Source organism: Phyllostomus discolor, chromosome 10, assembly GCF_004126475.2.
Source record: "Phyllostomus discolor isolate MPI-MPIP mPhyDis1 chromosome 10, mPhyDis1.pri.v3, whole genome shotgun sequence".
In the NCBI taxonomy this organism is placed as follows: Eukaryota; Metazoa; Chordata; class Mammalia; order Chiroptera; family Phyllostomidae; genus Phyllostomus; species Phyllostomus discolor.
The window spans coordinates 7740425-7759893 of NC_040912.2; the positions used below are offsets into that span (position 1 = coordinate 7740425).

Sequence of the window (19469 nt, forward strand, 5' to 3'; positions counted from 1 at the left end):
TGAATTAATGATGATGGCCCTTTAAGTAATTCAAAAAGCTACTCAAATGGAAACTCAGTGCATACCTTCCTAGACATTCTTGGCAAATGCAAATGATAACAAGTGAGAGATCTTCAGATAAGCGGCCCAATTAGGCACCTTGGGATTACTGAGAGATGATTTTACAAGTATTCAAGACAGCGTTATCATGATATCTATTTTTAATACTAATAAGTTTTTCACAACACCTCTTTGGAATACTATTATTGGCATTTATAGGAGGGCCAAGACCAGGGACAAGAAAGGTAACTGGTCTTGTAATAAAATCCATGCTTAAAGTGATCAAGATTCAGGAAGAGGAGCTTAAGTCAATATTTGCTAAATAACTGATGAGCCAAACAAAGACCGGAGAATAGGAAAGCTTACATTTCGACTCCCCCGCCCCCGCCACACACAGCCCTACAGCTTAGGCCTGCTTTCTTTTACATGGGCTCGTCGTTCTTGAAACGAGCGTTCAGAATGCCTCCTGGAGTCACCCACGCTGCCCTCTCGCCCCCGGGTGGTGAACGTGGCAATGCCATTCCCGGAGGGCACGTCACGTTAGGCCCGACAGTGGCTCTGTGCTGCTCTGGGATGCCCGTGGACGACTCCGGCAAGCCCATGCCCCTCAAGTCATTTTCCTGGCGGCCCGGGATGAAGTCCCTGCCAGCTCCTCAAACTGTGAATAGCTCCTATGTCCTCCCATTATGCCACCTGGCCTCGGACCAGCACACCTTTAAAATAGATTTATTTCGGCTATAAACTTACAGGACAGTGCCTCTGTCTTCAAATATGTTACACTGCAACAGCTGGGGAAATAAAACCCCAACTTTCCAACGCTGAGATCGCTGAGGCCAGTTTTGAAGCATGAAGAGGGCTATCGAGTTCTATCACAGACGCAATTTAGAAGATACTTTGTAATGTGTTGAAGGAAAAAAAAAAAACCTCACAGGAAGCAAAACTGAAGGCTGAGAAAACTCCTAAGGGGTTCTTCACCCTGGGTTGACTTGAACTTCAGTCGCCTGGGTCTCACGACTTTAATCACAAGGTAGTTCCCAATAGAAAGCATCTTACGCGAGTAGGTCACAAGGAGTGTGTCATCGACTCGACGGCCATGATCTCACCCATCCTGTCGCCCGGAACACACATGGTATTTACTGAATCTCTGTAGGTTGTTAATTAACTCACAGGAATTGTGCTGGGTCTCAGGAACGTCACCAAGCGACCCTGGGAGGCCACATCTGCGCCCCAGCATAACTTCATGCTCGGCCAAGGGCTCTCAGTCGCAGGAACAAAACCAGGAATCACTTCATCTGTGTCCACGCGGATTTTAGGTTCTAACTTAGCGCGCGCACACGGCAATCGGAGAACCAGGCAGTGTAGTGCGAGGTGCCAACGGGCCGTGAGCGCTGGGCCGCAGCAGATGAAACTGCTAACATTTAATCGATATGAGTCAGAACAATTAGCTGAGGGCAGACTATTCGGGGGAGCCTTCCTGAGGAAAAAGCAGACATGAGATAAGCCCTCCAGTTCCACGCGGACAGAAGTGACTCATGCTCCATCTCCCTCGGGCCTTGTGCTCTGCCCAGAGGCCTCCTCGGGGAGGGCGCGCCGGCCGGTGGCGGGAACGAGCATCCGGGAGCCACTCAGCTCCGGCCCCCCGGGCCAGCTCCAGACCCCAGTGAGGTCCTCTCCCGACAAGGCCCTCCTCTCCATCCACTCGCTCCTCTGGGTCTCCACGGCCACCCCCCAAGTCGGAGCCTCGGTCCTCTCTTGCCGTCACAGCACTGACCTCGTCTTGTCACTGGATGCTTGTCATTACTTCATTACTGAGAAGGGAGGCTCCCAGCGGTGCGGACCACGTCTGCTTGCTCCCCATCATTTTCCACCGCCTGGCTGTCCCGGCAACACAGGAAGGGGTAAGCGAAGAAGCTGACCCACGTGGAGCCGAGGGTTCAAGCAAAAAGGAGTGGGAGAAGGCCAAGGGCCCGGCCAGCCCTCGGACAAGAAGCGTGAGGTTGTTCAGTTAGGGACGGGCTGACACCGTGTCCCTCTGAAGACATAACAGGACGGGAGAAAGGGGGGATTTGTTCCAGACAGTGCTTAGTTTTGCTCTTTCTACAGCCCGAAGAAAAAGGTTAAAAAACACGTAAACCTTTATTTCCATTAGCGATGAGGAGTAAATGCATAAGAGAAGAAACGTCACAAAATCCCTAAGAATCCCAGGTCAGAGAATGTCGGCCCCCGCCCTGTCCCCCTTGTGCCCGCCCCGGCCGGCCGCACGTGGCCACGCTGACCTTGGACGTCCTTCCTCTCCTGGCAGCCACGTGACTGCTCCCGCTCAGCTTCCTCTTACTCACTCCCTGGCTGCCTCTCCGCGATTCCCAGTCCCGGTCCTTGGCCCCCTTCCTGGCCCCAGATGCTGCAAGGCCCCGGGGTTCAGACGAGCGCCCCCTCCTCTCTGCTCTCCCCATGGAGGGAACCTGGTTGACTGCAACACCACGCGGGGGGGCAGGGGGGGGCACTGCCGTCTCCGGCCGTCTCCGCAGCCCGGGCGTCTCCCCTGAGCCCCAGGCCACTTGCCGTCCACAGCCGGGGGCCCGCTCGGCCCCCCAAGTGAGACAGACCCGAAACAGAGTCTTTGATTCTGCCCCGCCCCCCCCACCCCCCCACATGCACACACAGTGCCGCTGTCCCCTCGTTCCCCAGGCCCGCACCCCAGGAGTCAGCGCCGCCTCCTCCCTCACCGCACCCGACGTGCAACCCACAACCAAATTCACGGGCCTCTAGCCTCTGAAAACGCCCTGCTTCTTTCTCAACCTACCCGCTGCCACACGCCCGGTCACTGCGGTCTCCTGCCTGAACTTCCACGACGTTTCTCTACCCGCTCCCCGTTCCCATTCCATCCCCTCTCCAGATCACACCCCCCCACACACACACAGTAGCCAGAGCAAGTCTTTAAAACTTACATCAGATCGTGCAGCTTCCCTGTATGAAACCATTCAGCAGTGCCTTGCCACTTCTTACAGGATCACATCTAAGTTTCTCACCGTGGGAGGTAAGGGACACCCCACGACCGATCGGGCCCCCTGCCATGCCTCCTCATTAAGACCAGGCCAGAGAGAGCCTTGTATCCCCTCCAGGCTTTTAAATGCCCCCCACCCCAACCCCCAGCTTTATGAAGGTATCCCTGACGAATAAAATTGTTAGATATCTAAAGTCTACAGCGTGTGCCCTGGCCAGTGTGGCTCAGTTGGTGGAGCGTTGTCCTGCAAACCAAAATGTCACGGGTGGGAATGTCCTGTTTGGGGCACACGCCTAAGCTAGCAGGTTCAGCCCCCGGTTGGGGCACGCACGTACTAAAGGTAACCAACTGATGCTTCTCTCTCTCTTTCTCTCTCCCTCCCTTCCTCTCTCTCTAAACGCAATGGAGAGATGTCCTCAGGGTAAGGGGAGGGGATTCAAAATAAAAATAAAAAACACAGTTCACGATGTGCTGATTTGATATATGAATACATTGTGAGAGGATTCCCCCATCATATCCATCACCTCACATATTCCTTCTCCCCCCCCGCCCCCTTTTTATGAGAATACGTATGTTGTACTCTCTTCGCAAATCCTGGCCTTTAAATTCCATTCCTTCGGCGTGGCTGACTTCCCCCAGCCGCTCACCCTTCCTCTCCCAGAAGCCGTCTCCAGTCACTTTGCCTGCAGTAGCTCCACCCCAACCCTCTCAACTCCCCGCTTGTTTCACTGCACGGAACACACCCAGGAACGCCCCTGCGTGGCTGCACACCTGCTCATTGTCTGCATCTCCCTCCAGGATACGTGCCCCGTGGGGGCAGGACCGCTGTCTCTCTTCTGAATCGGCACACCCGAATGCCCAGTATAGTGCCTGGAACATGGTGCTACTTTTTCAAGTATCTGTTACATGAACAACAAAACAAATAGTCCTGTTTCATGAATAAGGCTCCTTTACCCCTTTTAAGAACTTGACATGTGTTCATTAAGCTCCTAATATTGTTCCTTGGGCCAACAGAGGAATTGTTTACAGACGCCGCTATTCAGCTTCATCCCAAATTTGTATTTAAGAGACCACAGTAAAATTAGTATAATTTATAAGTCTGGCGGGGAAGAATAACAAGACAGTTTAACATAATCAAAACAAGAAAAACTGAGCAAAGTTAAGAAGTGTGAATGCGACAACAAAAAAGAAAAGATCGATGGTTCAGTTGACATGAATGTGGGACTACAAGGTCCCTGAGGAAACGGGGGAAGATGTAATTCATCCATCGACTGTCTCTGGGATACCCAGGGCACGACAGGCACTCGGCCGAGTCTACGGCACTGATGATACAGATGTGGTCCCTTGCCTCATGAAACTCACAGCGCAACCTTCCAGTGGGGGAGATATTAAACCCACAATGAAGATGTAATTGTGAACTATGCTCCGTGCTATGAAGAAAAGTCAGAGAGCCCATGAGCAAGAAAAGTGACCTTGAACTTGAGACCTGGGCATGGATATACATTAGCTGGTGAGCAAGTGCATCAGTGGCAGGGGTAGCATCAGGGGGCGAACAGAGCACGGTGTTCAAGGCAAGGGAACTGTGTGCAAAGGGCAGGGGCAGGGGGAAGGCTGATGGTGAGACTTGCGTGGCGAAAGCAGACAGGGCAGCAGGGACTTGGGGGGGGGCGTTGCTGGCGGAGAGAGGACGGAGAGAGAGAGAAGAAGCGGAGTCCTGGAGGCAAGATGACAAGTCTGAGTCTGATGCTAAGAGCACACGTGTCTTTTTCTGAGAAAACACAGAGAGACAAAAGATGAATAAAAGCAAAAAGGAAATTTTAGATGACCCGGTGGGAACCGGAGTTTGCTTTGGACGGTTCTGACCTTCAGGGTACAGCAGGTATGATGTCGCCTGCGCTGCGGCGTCTGGTGACGGCGGGTAGAAGAGGCTGGGGCTTGAGCAAAATCACAGCAATTCAGTGTTAGGACCGAGTGAGGAAACCGATCAAAACAAGTGAACGAAACTGAGTCGCCAAGGAAGGACCAGGTGAGATCACACAGCATGAGAGGAGAAAGCAATTCTGTTTGGTTGTATAATACCGTTCAGTTTATTCCTATTAATTCTAGCAGTTGGGTCAGCTTCACGGTTAATTTTAGGACAATCTCTAGTTCTAGAGTAGACCCGAGGAAAGCTAGAGATGTACTCAGAGGGGGAACCTGACAGGGGACCCTGGGGTAGGAACCCACAGGGTTGCACAAGGCTGGCGCAGCAAAAGGGCTGGTGGAGGGGCGGGTGACGGTGGGGCGGGTGACGGTGGGGTGGGTGTGCTGGGAGGCGGGGGGCACACTGCAGTAGAGAGCCGAGTGACAGGAAGCTGGGAAAGGAAAGAGGAAATGTTCCCATTCGTTCAAATCGCTTTCACGATGATGTGTTGAGCATCCCTGAGTTCCCATTACACGGATTCCAGGGCTGTGGAAGGGAATGAGAAGTCTCCGTGCTCAGAGATGTCCAAGTCCAGTAAGACAGAGAGTCCAAGCCACTCCACAGAGAGGAGACATCTAATAATGACTGACAACAGAACACAATGTAAGAATAAGCTCAAGATAAAGATATGCTGAAAATAATATGAAAATTGTGTTTATGGTATGCAATGTTTTATTGGTCACTGCGATATCCATCAAATTTATTTGTAAGGGAAACAACTCAAAAATTAGTTTGGCCTTTTTTCCCTGAAAACGGAAACATTCTTCATTAGAAAACTTTGAAAACTACAAAGTCCAAATAATATTAATAGTAATAAACTGAACTATATTATACAACCAAACAGAATTGTTTATCTACTCATGCAAGGCATCTGTCTCAAATACTAAAATATACCATCCCCCATTTCACTACTGGGGAAAAAAGAGGTTTTACTTATCACGACAACACAGGCACAAGTCGTTTGTAACGGGCACTCTCTCCCCTTACCCTCACTTATTTTCACCACTGCATCATCAGCCTCTGAAACTCGTCTCCCTGTGACTGTCCCCCACCAAACGTCAGGGCCTGGAAGCAGGGTCGCGCTGCTCTGGTCTGGCACTGTCCGCCGTTCCAGAACGGCGCCTGGAACTTACCACGCACTCCACAGATTTCCCGGGGGGCCTCCCTCTCCGCCTGGTGGACGATGCCCCTTGAAGAGGAATAACGTATGCAGTATATAATTTATAAATCCATAAAATGCATACATCATAAATGATTTTCCAAGCGGTAGCATGTTAAGTGTAAAAAAATTAACGCAGTCTGATGTTTCGTCTAGTTTTGAAAGAAAAGATTTTTTTTATCGATTAAAAACTCAAAAGACAACACCAGGTAAGTCACTTGCGGGAGCACACAGCCACCTGGACGGTCTACAACGATGAACAAGGGCACGGCGCGCTGCACCGGCCTCGAGTTTCTCCACTGCAGCCGCCTGACTTCCGTCCGCAGCCCTCGATCCTGTGACCACGTGCGCCCAGAGCCCCCGGCCGAGGAGTCACGGTGCGGTGTGTTGGCTTCTTGCGTCACGGCTTCCGAGCCTGTGTTTCACGCAGGCCACCCGTGTCTCAGAGCGGCCGCCACGCACACGCCTGCACTCGGGAGAGACCGCCCCATCGGTATCGGCGTGAAGCTCGGCTCCTGAAAGCTAGAGAGTGACCTCCCCTCGTTCTGGGTCACACTTTCCGCGAGACCCTGGAGGACGGCTCAGAGAGCGGTCTGCAGAGAAACTCAAGGACTGCAGCTGACCGGAACCTGTGAAGTTAGGAACGAAAGGCTGCACTTGAGAGCCACACACAGAGGTGAGACTCGCCACACGGAGGAAGACAGCTGAAGGTGTTGGGCTTTCCAGAATCAGATATTTGCACGCTCCGAGAGCCACCAGGACCAAGTGAAATAGGTGTTCATTTTAATTTTTAACTGTTTAAGAGATCCATATTATACATACATTAGAAGGGACTGACTGTTCCAACAGTGCATCTGAATAAACACACTAAACACAGTCATTTTTTTTAAGTGTAAGAGCTTTTAAAGGCTGGCGGCAGGAGCGTGAGCCCGCCTTCACTCGGCACGCCAGCCCACGGGGGAGGAGCCCATCTTTGCTGCCAGGGCCATGCGGTGTCAGAAGTGGGGTCCCTCCTATCTTAGGCCGTGTGTGTTGGCCAGAATTAAAAAACAACTCAGCCTCAGGAATGGGCCAAATTGTTGGGTCTGCCCCATCTACCTGTGCACATTCTCGTTACTCATACATTTTAATGTTTTAATAAAAATAATGATATAAAACAAGTCTGGATGGTGGTCTCATGTAGGTAACTGATCGATGAATTGCTTTTAAGCACTTCAAATGCTTTATCCAGGCACCCTGGGATCTCCAGGAAAATTAAAAACAATAAACACAACTTTAACGATACTCGTGAATTTACACTGAGAGTGGAGAAACGTCTTATTGTTCAAGACCAGACTTGCTACGGAGACCCCAGGCACCGGGAGCAGCAGCTGAGGAAGGGCAGAAAGCAGGCAGTGTGTTCATTAGAATATGGAGGAGAGCGGGAAGAAACCCTCCCCCGGAATAGTTACAAGTTTACGGCGACTGTAGAAACCCCTTCAGACCAGCAACTGCTAGAATACACACCACGTTTATCCTCACATTTGAAGATCCAACGGCCCAGACGCCAACAGCAAGTGAGGACGGTTATTTCTGATAGAATGCAAAGCCTCCGAGATGGTACCTTGCTGAGGGATGCCCCCAGGCATTGAAATACCCCTCTTTTGGCTAATGTCAGCAATTTTAAGGGTACGAAAGTCACAGAGTTAGGATTCCCATTGTAGTGTTTTCTACGTAAAGAGTCCAAAGAAAAGGCAGCTCACTTCCCAGCGGGGCGAAGGTACAGGGTCAGCATTTGACCGATCTGTCCATACGACACAGCAAAGAAACAGAAATAGTCGTGTCCTTTAACAGCTATTTAATTTACTCCTCCGCTTTCAAGCCAGGCTTCCCCCACAATTATCTTCAGGCCGGAGAGTGTCCACATTAGTTTAAACATCTGCACGGAAGGAAATTCCTCAAACTCCCCCGGTATCCTCTTCCGGCATCAACAACCCCACTTCCAGGGACGGGCTTTGGTCACCACACTGTACAATAATTAGTTACCAGCCAGCTGTCTGTCACAAGTATTTGCCGAGTACACACAGGGATAGTAAGTCTTTGATGGCAGACTTCCCCTGGAGTTACTCCTAATTGCTTCTCCTGTTGAACACAGTCCAAATCCTGGGTTCAAATATTCTTCCACTAACCTTCCATTCAGCCCATTAAGACCTCCCTATTGCAATGGATAAGAACCATCCTATTAATAATTGACTGCTTGCTTTTTTTTTTTAATCCTTACCCAAGGACATCTTAATTTTAGTTGGGGGGAAGGAAGATGGGGGGCGGGGGGAGGGAGGGAGGAAAGGAGGGAGAGGGAGAAAGAGAGAGAGAGAGAGAGAGAGAGATTGATTGGCTGCCTTCTCATACACACCCCAACTGGGGATTGAACCCACAACCTGGATATGTGCCTGACCAGGAATTGAACCCACAACCTTGCAGGATACAGGACAATGCTCCAACCAAGCCACACCAGTCAGGGCCTGAATGCTTTCTTACACAATATAGTCTACTTTTTGAAACAGTATGTTGTTTCAAAGCAAGCAGGTATTATCTCAATGTTTCAAGCTAGGAACTACGACTCCAAAAGAATACGAAGCGACACAGTTGCTAAGTGGCTGCGCTTCTCCTTCCCGCAGTGAGTGGCTGCCGCAGGTCGGCCTCGTGCCTGCCCCACCATTCATGCCTCCCGCTCTCTCACCAGTCGGTAGAAACAGCTTCTGCAAAGCTCATGTGGCTGGACTTCGTTAAACTTTTTTTTTTTTAATCTCCATACATTCCCAACTTAAATCCAGGTTCTAATGTTTTTCTCTTCTCAAATACTAAATCTATTCCGTTTACCTATATTCTAGATTATTCTTCCGCCTCCTCAAAGTTTCCCACTTAACCTGAAGGTTGGATTTTAACATTCTCATCTTGCCACCACCCCTGACCTTCAAACCTCTCTGCATCTTTTTTAAAGAAAAAGAAAAGAAATTAAAACCCTGACAACAGCCTTCTCCTTCTTCCATCTGCCTTCATCTGTCGTTCCTTCCAGTTGGCAAAGGACCTTTCCTTGACCTTCACTGCCCCTGACAGTGCTGATACCACCTCTTCTGGGAATTCCTTGAAACTCACTCCTCCCACAGAATTCACTTCTTGTCCCACATTCGTGGCTCTGCAGCTGAACCCTCAGTCTAGTGGTCCTGCCCCGATGTTTCCATGCCCCCCAAGGTTTCATCCAATTGCAAAAATATGAACTCGAAGCTGAGGACACGAAAATATACTTTTCAAGCTTCAGTCTTTCCCTTAAGCTAAAATTCCTCAGATCCAGCTGTTGACAGGTCTCTTCTTGGGTGCACCCACATCCGTGGAAGCTCACTGTACTATAAATGAAACACGTTATCCACAACAAACAAGATTCACTTCACCAGCTTAATCATTTCTATCAACGGCAACCAAAAAACCTGATGGACTATCTGTATTCTTCCCTATTTTCACATTTCCCTCTATCCCGCACACCACTGTGAGATTAGTATTTCTAAAACACTGCTTTTTTAAGTCCTTGCAGCTTAAGAACCTGCAACAGCTCCCATTACATTAGCAGCTGCTCAGTCTCTCTGATGCGGCCTCCAACTTCCCGAGGGGCTAGTGCCCACCGGTCTAGCCACCTGAATTTCTAACCTGAAACTCACCCAGCTTCCTTACGGGCCCACGTCTCCTTGCGCACATCCCTGCTACCCACAATATCTGCCTCTGCCGTTTCTAAAGCCTAAAACTCACACCTACTTCAAGACTTACCCTCTTTATGAGAAGCTCCACCGATTCATTCTGAAAATATAAGGTGGACCAATGTCCACTCCCTGTTTCTGATACTGCACTATGGTTATATAAAATAGTCCCACTGGGGAAAGCTGGAGGAAGGGCAGGGATTCTGGGTAGTACTTCTGTATCTTCCTGTGAGTCTATAATTAAAACTGTTATAGATATTTTACGTTATTCCAAAACAAAAAGGTTTAAAAATGCATGGGGGGCACGACCATACACCTGCCAGGCACAAGCGGGCTCTGAGGTCGCAGAGCAGCGCACAACACAGACGGCTCACTCCACGCCCTTTTCTCCCCCCACCCCGGGGTGTTACGAGCTGGACTGCGTCCCCCCGGACTTCACAGGTTGAGGCCCTAACCCCCATACACAGTGTGAGGTGTTGGGAGACAGGGCCTTCAAAGCAGCAGCCGAGGTTAAATGAGGTCACAGGGATGGGGCGCTAATCCAGAAGGACCGGTGTCCTTATAACATGAGGGAGAGACGCCAGGAGTGAGCAAGCATGGAGGCGAGGCCCCGTGAGGACACGGGGAGAAGCCGGCCATCTGCACGCCCAGCAGAGGGGCCTCAGGAGACACGCACCAGCTGGCACCTTAATCTTGAAGCTCCAGACTCGAGAACTGTGAGGCATGAATTCCTGTTGGTTTGGCCGCCCAGCCTGCGGTACTGGGATGTGGGGGTCCCAGCCAACTGGTGCAGGGGTAGCGGATGAGATGAAAGTGTTAAATGCCTGGGCCTGTGCTAAGTGCTACGCCGGCCGTGGGCCCACGGGCCCGGGGAGCACGGAGGAGAGAGGGACAGCAGCAGCGGGAGGACAGGGGTGCCTTGTGGACCACCTTTGAATAGGTCTTCAGAGATCGGTGTGACTTTACCACCAGCCAGAGACGGACTCTCTCGGCTGAGGAAATTATTTAAACACACAGAAACTTGCAAAGCATGTGTGCTGGGAAAACACTGAGTAATTCTCTATCACTAACGGGTCTTGAGGAAGAAAATGCACCATACAAGAGCTGGAAGGGTGGGGTCGCTCTATTTAGTAAGAACACGGCATTTCAGGCTCAGGACTCGTGATGTAATTGGTAGCTAACAGGGAGCTTTGGCCTCTTTTCAAGCAGAGAAGTGACAAACCCAGACCTCTATTTTTGGAAGGAAACTCATACTCATCAAAGAGCATAAATTCAGTGCAGATGCACACAGAATTAGCTAAAAGAGTATTCACTAAATAATTATTTATCATGTTAGAGTCAGTTGCAGTTTGTATATTTGACAAAAGGGGACTGGTAAAGTGTGCAGCTACTAAAATAATGTATAATATTTAACAATGCAATAATGATATATGATAACTAAAGTTTTAAAAGTGGGTTATGAAGCAGTAGGTACAGAACGATCCAATTTAATGAAGCAAAAGTACATACATGCAAAGAAAAAAGGCAGGCAGAACGTGTATATACACATGTGTAGACTATGTATGTGTACACATACATAAATCTGTATCTGGTAAAGTTTGCAACTGTCAGGTGGTTAGATTATTAGGGATTTTTAATTTTCTTCTCATCTGAATTTTCTAAATTTCTACAAAGAAGATGTTTATCTGGGTACCGACAAATATGAGCTATTTTTAAAAATGTATTGCAATATAATTCACATATCATACAATGTACACTTTTCTTTCTTTTTTTTAAAGTATGTTTTTAAAGACTCTATTATTTTTAGACACAGGACAAGGGAGGGAGAAAAAGAGGGAGAGAAACACCGATGTGAGGTTACCTCTCATGTGTCCCCTACTGGGGACCTGGCCCACAACCCAGGCATGCACCCTGACTGGGAATCAAACGGCGACCCTTTGGTTCGCAGGCTAGCACTCAATCCACTGAGCCACACCAGCCAGGGCCAATTTATACTTTTAAAGATATACATTCGATAGTTTAGTATACTCACAGAGTTGTGCAGCCATCGCTACAATTTGATCTGAGGATATTTTTCTGGCCCTAAAAGAAACCCCACACCCATTAGCTATCATACCCGTTTCCCCACCCACCCCATCTCCCCCAGCCTTAGGCAAACACAAATATACTCTGTCCCCATGGGCTTGCCCATTCTGGACATTTCATATGAACAGAACCGTACAATGTGTGATTTCAGACCACCAGCCTCTTTCACTTAGCATAATTTTTCAAGGTTCATCATGTCACGGTTCTTCAGATTACTAAAGAATATTCCACTGTATGGATATACCACATTTATTTATATACCCATGAGTTGATGAATATTGAGAGCTATTCCCCTTTTTGACTATGATTCTGCTATGAACATTCATAAGTTGTTTTTTATGGCAATACTAAAAATAAAGGAGGACTTAATACAAGAAGACTCTTGGCAGGTCGTTTTAATGGTCTCAGTAGGAAACAGGGCCTTAAGGAAGGTGACAGCAGTGGCGATGGCGAAGGAGATGTATTTGGGAGGTGCCGTCATCACGTCCCAGTGACTAACACCACGGTGAGTAAGGGAAACGGAGAGTCAAGGTTGTCTCCGAGGTCCCTGGCCTGGGCGTGGGGTAGTGTCATGCACTGAGCTCGCACACACAGGAGACGGGTTCCACTCGGGTGTGTGGAACGGGAGAGGCCTGTGGGCCAGCAAGAGAGGCGCGTGAAAGCTGGGAGAGAGGCAGAGAGCAAGGCGTGAGCTTGGAAGCCCGTGGGTTCCAGGTGGCAGGTCGATGAGGTTGTCCAGGAAAGCATGAAGTCAGAGCACCATTAGACAAGAGACAGAAGCAGGACCAGCAGCCACCAGGCAGACTGGAAAAGACAGGTCTGAGGAGACAGGGACAGGTTCCAGAGGTGAGGGAGACGCCAAGGAGTGAGGACAGTCTAAGAAGGAAGTGGCGTCACTGTGACACGCTGTGGAGCAGCCAAGTGGGTCGCAGGCGCAGCACTCACCAGGTTTAGCAACAATGAAGTCACTGTGAGAAGGTGAGAAAACCACTCGGAGGTCAGTGCCCTGCACGACCACGACGACGTGGCCCACTCCCAGCGAGGAGGCTCAGAGACGGTGGGAGGCAGCATCCACAGACGAGCTGCACCTGCAGGCAGGGCCCCCAAAGGACGCGGGCATTCCCGTGTCAGCAACGAAATGCAAACGAGCCCCATAAACACCCAGTTGCTGCCCTTGGATAACTCGTTTCCTTGGGGAATAAAAAGCCATAACCTCTGATTTATAAAACTGGTCCTTGTTTTTTCCTGACTACCAGTTCCGATATAATTACACTTGGCTTCCTACTGGTACTTTCCATCATGGTCCCTTTAGTAAGCTCCATACGTCCCTTGGAGGAACACACGCGCACAAGATACGGAACAGGAGCAGGAAGACGCGCAGACGCCACCTGACACCCTGCGCCCGGGGCAGCTGCCACTGATGCTCGCCCTGGTCGGTGTGCTCTGGCCGACAGACTCCGAAGGGCCTACCCTGCCTCTGGATCTGTGTGCCCAGCCACTTCTGTCTCCTGGGAGTTCTTCTGTGGTTTCACTGCTTTACATTTACATCTCTCCTTTATCTGAAATGTGCCGTGGCACGTGGCATAGGCTAGGGAATCTGTTTTTTTTCTTTTCCGTCCACACGGTTGGCTAATTCCTGGTGCCATTTTTTTGTCTCATTCATCCTGCCCTCTCTCCAGCGCTTTGAAATGCCACATTCACACAAGAGGTCTGAGTTCCGAACAGCACATTCTAAATATTTACATATATAATTAGGGGGGGTGGGCCCTCCTATTTATAGAAGTTATCATTGTACCAGCTGTAGTCACAGCGCCAAGATGTTCACTCCAACACCCACCGACCACTTTATACAATCAGTCCCCACTCCAGTGTCTTTCATGACGAACACCGGGTGAACCCCCCAGGACCGACACGTTGTATCGGCTCCCCTCTCACCGGCCGCCTGGAACGGCTGCAAATGCACATACACTGGCTGCGGAGGGAAACTGCGGGTCTTGCCGAGGACGCAAGAGTGACGGCAGTCACCGCGTCACTGGAGAGCTGCTCCTGTCACGTGCGAGGACAGTAACCAGAGGAAGTCTGGCAGCCAGCGCAGCGAACGAGGAAGAGAAGAAACCTGACAAGAACCATGAATGACAGATGTCTCTGAAGAAATGACTTGCACACCAAATGATGGAGAGAGGCTCCTAGGGGTCGGGGGGGAGGTGGAAGAGGGTACAGGGGAGACAAATGGTGATGGAAAATAAGGCTACAAAAAAGAAACGTACAAAAAAGGGACAGACTCCAAGGAAAATGGCTGGTGCCTGGAAATACTTTTCCCTAAACAGGACCCTCTTTGTAAAGGTGCCCATCCATGCACTCCGACTCGGCATGCACCGTCCTGCCTGGAACAAAGCAAAAACAAGACCCCACACAACTCTTTTGGGGGTGTCTCTAAGAATTAGGCACATAATTTTAGGTATAACATACATTTTGGCAAATATAGGCTACAATAAACGTACGGTTAATTTTAACTTTACTTATTTTTCAAGTCCGTGGTTTTTTTTTTGTTTTACCAGCGAAAACAATGAAACGTTGGCCCCAGTTTCAGGCCGTCTTTTTCTGACATTCGTCTCAGACCTTCCACAGTTGAACCAATTCTGAGCCTTTTATCTGGGGCAACAAGCTCTCTTTTTGTTATAATTGCAGCACGGCCATTTATTGTTACTTTATAACATGTGTTCTGAACGGGCAACTCTGACATTCTCCCCTTTGAAAACTTCCTGTCTGACCTTGTATTTTCACTCTTCTAACTCTAGAATACGTTTGTTAAGCTCCCACAGGTACGGTTGAGATTTTACATTAGCATTTATAATTACGGTTAAAAGCAGCTCGTATGTAGTGAGAATCTGCTATGTGTCAGGCACCTGCTAAGCATTTCCCAAGTACTACTGGCTTTCATTTGGCCGACAACAACTCCGTGGAAAAGCAGCATTGTCGTTCCTCCTCAGAGCTGAGAGAACCGAGAGGGAGATAAGCTAAGAGGCATGTCCTATGTCACACAATGGGTAAAGGGCCAAGCTAACTGGACCCCACGAACTTCGGAGGCAAAGTCCACTGTTCGTAAGTATTTTCCCGTGTTGAAACTTGCTCCTTTAAAAAAAAATACACAAAGTATTATATTCTCTGTAGGAGAAATCAATTCAGAATCCACTTAGTAATTTTTCCTGTGACTTTTCCAATACTGAATTGGTCTAAATTTTCTTAAGGATTTCAAACTTACAAAATTTCAAATAAAACATAAAACCAAAAGCTAAACCACACTGACAACACCAAATGTCTTATCCAGCACCTAAGTGAGACCTCAAAGAACTAAATTCTGAAATATAAATTTAGTGTAAAATGGGTTACTCGGAAATAGCCTAAAAATGACATCCAACCCTCAAGGCAAAAAAGTCATTGACTTGTTTAAATATTAAAAAGTGGTAGTTTTAAATAAATCTCCCAAAAGGACAGAAAAGATACCTCAGTCAGATTTATTCTCCTTTGTTCTCCTACCCACTCAATACAGTAAAAATGCACAAAATCCTAATTCCTGGGTGGTCCACACCGCATCTCGAAATAAGTTTCCTAACCCGTACCCACGAAGAGGCTCATGTTACGTTCAAAGCTCCTTTGCCTCCCGCCCCAGTCGTGGCTTCCTGTGGGCCCGGGACCCGACGGTGCCAAGGGAAACACGGGGAAGCTCTGGCCCGTTACGGCTCCGACTCATTCACTCACGTTGAGGAAATGCTCACTCGAGACCCTTGATGAGCCCGGACTGCGTGTGAGTCAGGTCCTCGCCCAGCTTGCTCGGCCTGCCCTGCTGTGGGCCCGTACACACCACTGGCTCCGCAAGCCCGTGGGCCGTCGCTGGTCCACACCACCTCTCGGTGGACAGAGCATCAACCAGATGAGGTCAAGTGTAACGGGGCAAACAGAGAGGCTAACAGTGCCAGCGTTCGAGAGGTTCACATGCTTCGTTTCCAAATACCCCGAGTCAGGCCCGCCCAGATATGCCCTCAGTTGTGCCTGTGTGCTCGAGAGATTCAAGTCTTGGCTGGAATGAGGCCACTGAAATGCAGTCCTGGACACTGAGGCACCAAAGGATGTCTCCAGCAATCTAACGCAAATTTCGGCCTCAAGCGCCTGCAGGGACGAGGCAGGGGACACATGTGTATGAGAATGCCAGCTAGGCCGCTAAAGGCACTGACATTCTGATTCCCAAAAACACTGCCCGGTGACCCTCTGTGACCCCGGCCTCGGGGCGGAACGCACACAGCTGAGACCGGAAAAGAGACATTAATGCAAGTGTCGTTCCCCAGCGCAGAGACGTAATGGCAGAGCTTCGGAGAAGAGGTGTGTGAGCTTGACGGCCCTGCGATGAGGAGGACTCACGCAGGAAGGGACAGGCTAGCCCGTGACAGGAACCCGACGGCCGGTAAGGCCAGCAGGAGGGCTGTGAGGCCAAGGAGGCCCCCAGGGGGTTCCGAGGGGGAGAGACGTTCCAGCACGGGACGCGGGGTGGACGCTGTCACCACAGCCTTCACCGGAGCCAAGAAGGGCCCAGCCAAGGCGCCGGGCTCATAAGGCCACGAGCCGGGAAACACCAAGGGGTTCCTACTCTGGGATGCTTATCCGCCGCCCGCAGTTTAATAGGGAACAGGGTGAAAGCACACACACCGCTGCCCCTCCCTTCCCGGCCAACCACGAAGGCACTTCTGTCCGGGCCGCGGTTCGCTCAGCCGCTGGGGGCGGGAGGCGAGCCCGGATGATCTCTGAGTTCCTGCCCAGCTATTAGCGAGAGGTCACGGCTGTGAAAAATACGTGCACGCTCGTGTGTCCAGTAACCCGTCCTTTCCAACACGCCGCCGTACCTTCACGTATTCTGAAACGACTATCGTAGCTAAACTCACATTGGAAAGTGCACAGTTACTGGCTTGAAACAGAAAGAATCCAGAGCACTGTCATCTCTGTGATAATGGCATCACGTCAACTGTGGAGACAATAAAAATTCAGCACAAAACAAAGATGTATCGTTAATCCTCACAGCGAAGAAGAGGCTGCGTGAAGCTATTTCTGCCCTTTCCCTCCCACGCGCTGGACCCGTGGAAGGGAAAGGAGGCCAGATCCAGAACCGCTGACACGGGGCGGGCGGGGAGCTGGGGGGGGTGGAACTCGAAATGCACTGCACCGCTGCGGTCCCAGTGGGCTGGGAGACTTGGAGTCTAGGCCTAGCCCTTCCCGTAAGCGTGGAACTCTGGGCAAGGTACTTAGCTTTTCTTAGCTCCACTTTCTATTTGTAAAACAGCAGAAATTCGATGTGGTTCTTCGACCTCAAAAATGTGCAAGAGCACAGGAACGAGCGTGTGAAGGTCTGAGTGCGAGGGTGGACAGGGTCACCGGGCGGCAAAGGGGCACGGCAGTGGCAAAGAGCGCCGGCGGAGCAGGAACCCGCTCACTATCGTGACTGGTCCGGGCCAGTGAGAGCATCACTCGGCCGGAGTCCAAGGGGGCGTCGCGGGCAAGTACAGCGGCGAGTATGACCGTGACAGTGAGGCTCAAAGGCGCACAGCCCCGGTCTCCCCAGCGGGATGAACTTGGCCGGACGAGGCATGAGAGGCACAGACCCCCCGGTGTATAGACTCCTGGTTGTGGACATATTTTCTATCTTCCTTCACTTCTCCTTTCCTCCCTTCTCCTCCTCCTTTCCTCTGCCCCTTCTTTCTGTACAGTTAAAACTCTGCACTGAGGGCTCACAGGGACACAGCCCTCACGTTGCTCCCAAATGTCGTTGTTTAACCAAGTGACCAAAGTCCCAGAAGCAACAAATGAGACTAGGGGAGCCTCTACTCTCTCCGGGTGTCCCGGTCTTTGTGCACAGCATTGTCACTGGATTCTCCGTGGCTCTTCCCAAAGACACGGCCACAGGGGCGTGGGGAAGAGAAGGCAGGTGCCCCAGCCACCCAGGGGCCCAGTCCCCGTCTCTTCCACACATTTCTCCTGCCCCAGCCACTCGGGTTCCCAGCTGGCAAGGAAGGAGGGGAGCCGCATACTGAGTGCTGATTATAGTGAACATTTTCTATTTACTATCTCGTTAAGCCTAAATACTTATTTCTTAGGAAAACCATCTGGCAACAGTGGACAGAAGATGGAAAAAGTAGAGGCTGAAGGACCAGTTTGGAAGATGTTAAAAAGGGTGACATGAAGAGGACCTAAATTTGACAAACTATTCCAATCGCTTTTATGGCATTTCTATTCTGAAATGCCAAGTTAGGAATATTTAATGTTAAAAACCATGGAATATAGAACCCCAGGACCCCAGACTAGGGATTCCCTGCCCCTACACCAAATTCAGAGGCCGAATCACACGTGCACCCATAACAACAGTAAAACTTATAGCTTGAATTTTCTAAGTGTGTCTCTGCTCCAAGCATTGCACTAGGTGCGTTACAAGCATCTGAGGCCCTGGCCACCAGAGGCGAATTATTATATCCACTCCCAGAGGGAAGAGACTAACAGTCTGGAAAGCTGGCCAACATACCCAGGGCCATACACAGAGCTGGGGGTAGAGGCAGGACCCAAACACTGGGCCGTCTGCCCCCGGAGTCCGCACCCACTAGAGTAGGCTACTTGGTCTCCGAGTTTATCTTTTTGAGTTTCTGGTTGCATTCCTTTTTCTTCTGGAAGTGCTGATTGGGGAGGAAAGGCAGCAGCAGGAAGAGCATCAGCATGGGTGGGTGGGGGGGCACAAGGCAGGTAAGAAGGAAGAAGAGAAAACCAGGTCCCTTACTCCGGTCCTTGCTTCGGGAGGAAATAGATGCCACGGCTGCTGCACTTAACCAGTTCATTCACTTCACACTCCTTCCTGCTGCCATGAAGAGAGACCCTCAGAAGCAGGAAGTTGGGGTGCACCACTCACTGCCTCTAAGGGACCCTCTGCCTGTGGGCGGGCAGGGCTGGCCTGGATGCCCATGGCCATGCCTGACTGTCACTCAGGGGAGGGCTGACCCTCTCACCCTGGCTGACACCCTGGCTGACGGGTGCCTCGTCTCCCATTCCCCAGGCTTCTTCTTTGTCTCTTCTCCGCATTCTGATGACCCCAGTCCAAGCAGGCAGCAGAGGGGCCGGGGCTCATCTGGATAACATTAGCGCTTGCGAGATGCTATTTTCATCCAAGAAATGTGGTATCGCGAGATCCCATTCAGTTGCACTCTCTAATCCACTTTTCATTGGTGAGAAGCAAAACAAAAAGGATCACACATTTAAAAGCAGGGAGAAGAAGAAAAAAAAAAGGCATACCATTCTAGAAATGTCTAGCAAGCACATACCCCAAGAATATTTATCCAAGTGGTTACCCGGGGAAATCGGAGGAGAAATGTGAAAGCAATTTCCCTGGCCACCAGCACTGTGGTACCCCAAGCACACCCCGGACACGCACCCCTGCGTGGGGAAGGCCCGCGGTGCTCGGCA

The 19469-nt window shown here is 50.3% G+C and overlaps 1 protein-coding gene across 1 annotated transcript in view; it reads right to left on the reverse strand.

Moving 5' to 3' along the window:
* Positions 1-19469, reverse strand: part of BBS9 (Bardet-Biedl syndrome 9) — a 331962-nt gene that overhangs the window by 30112 nt on the left and 282381 nt on the right. The gene's annotated exons all lie outside the window — the stretch shown is intronic.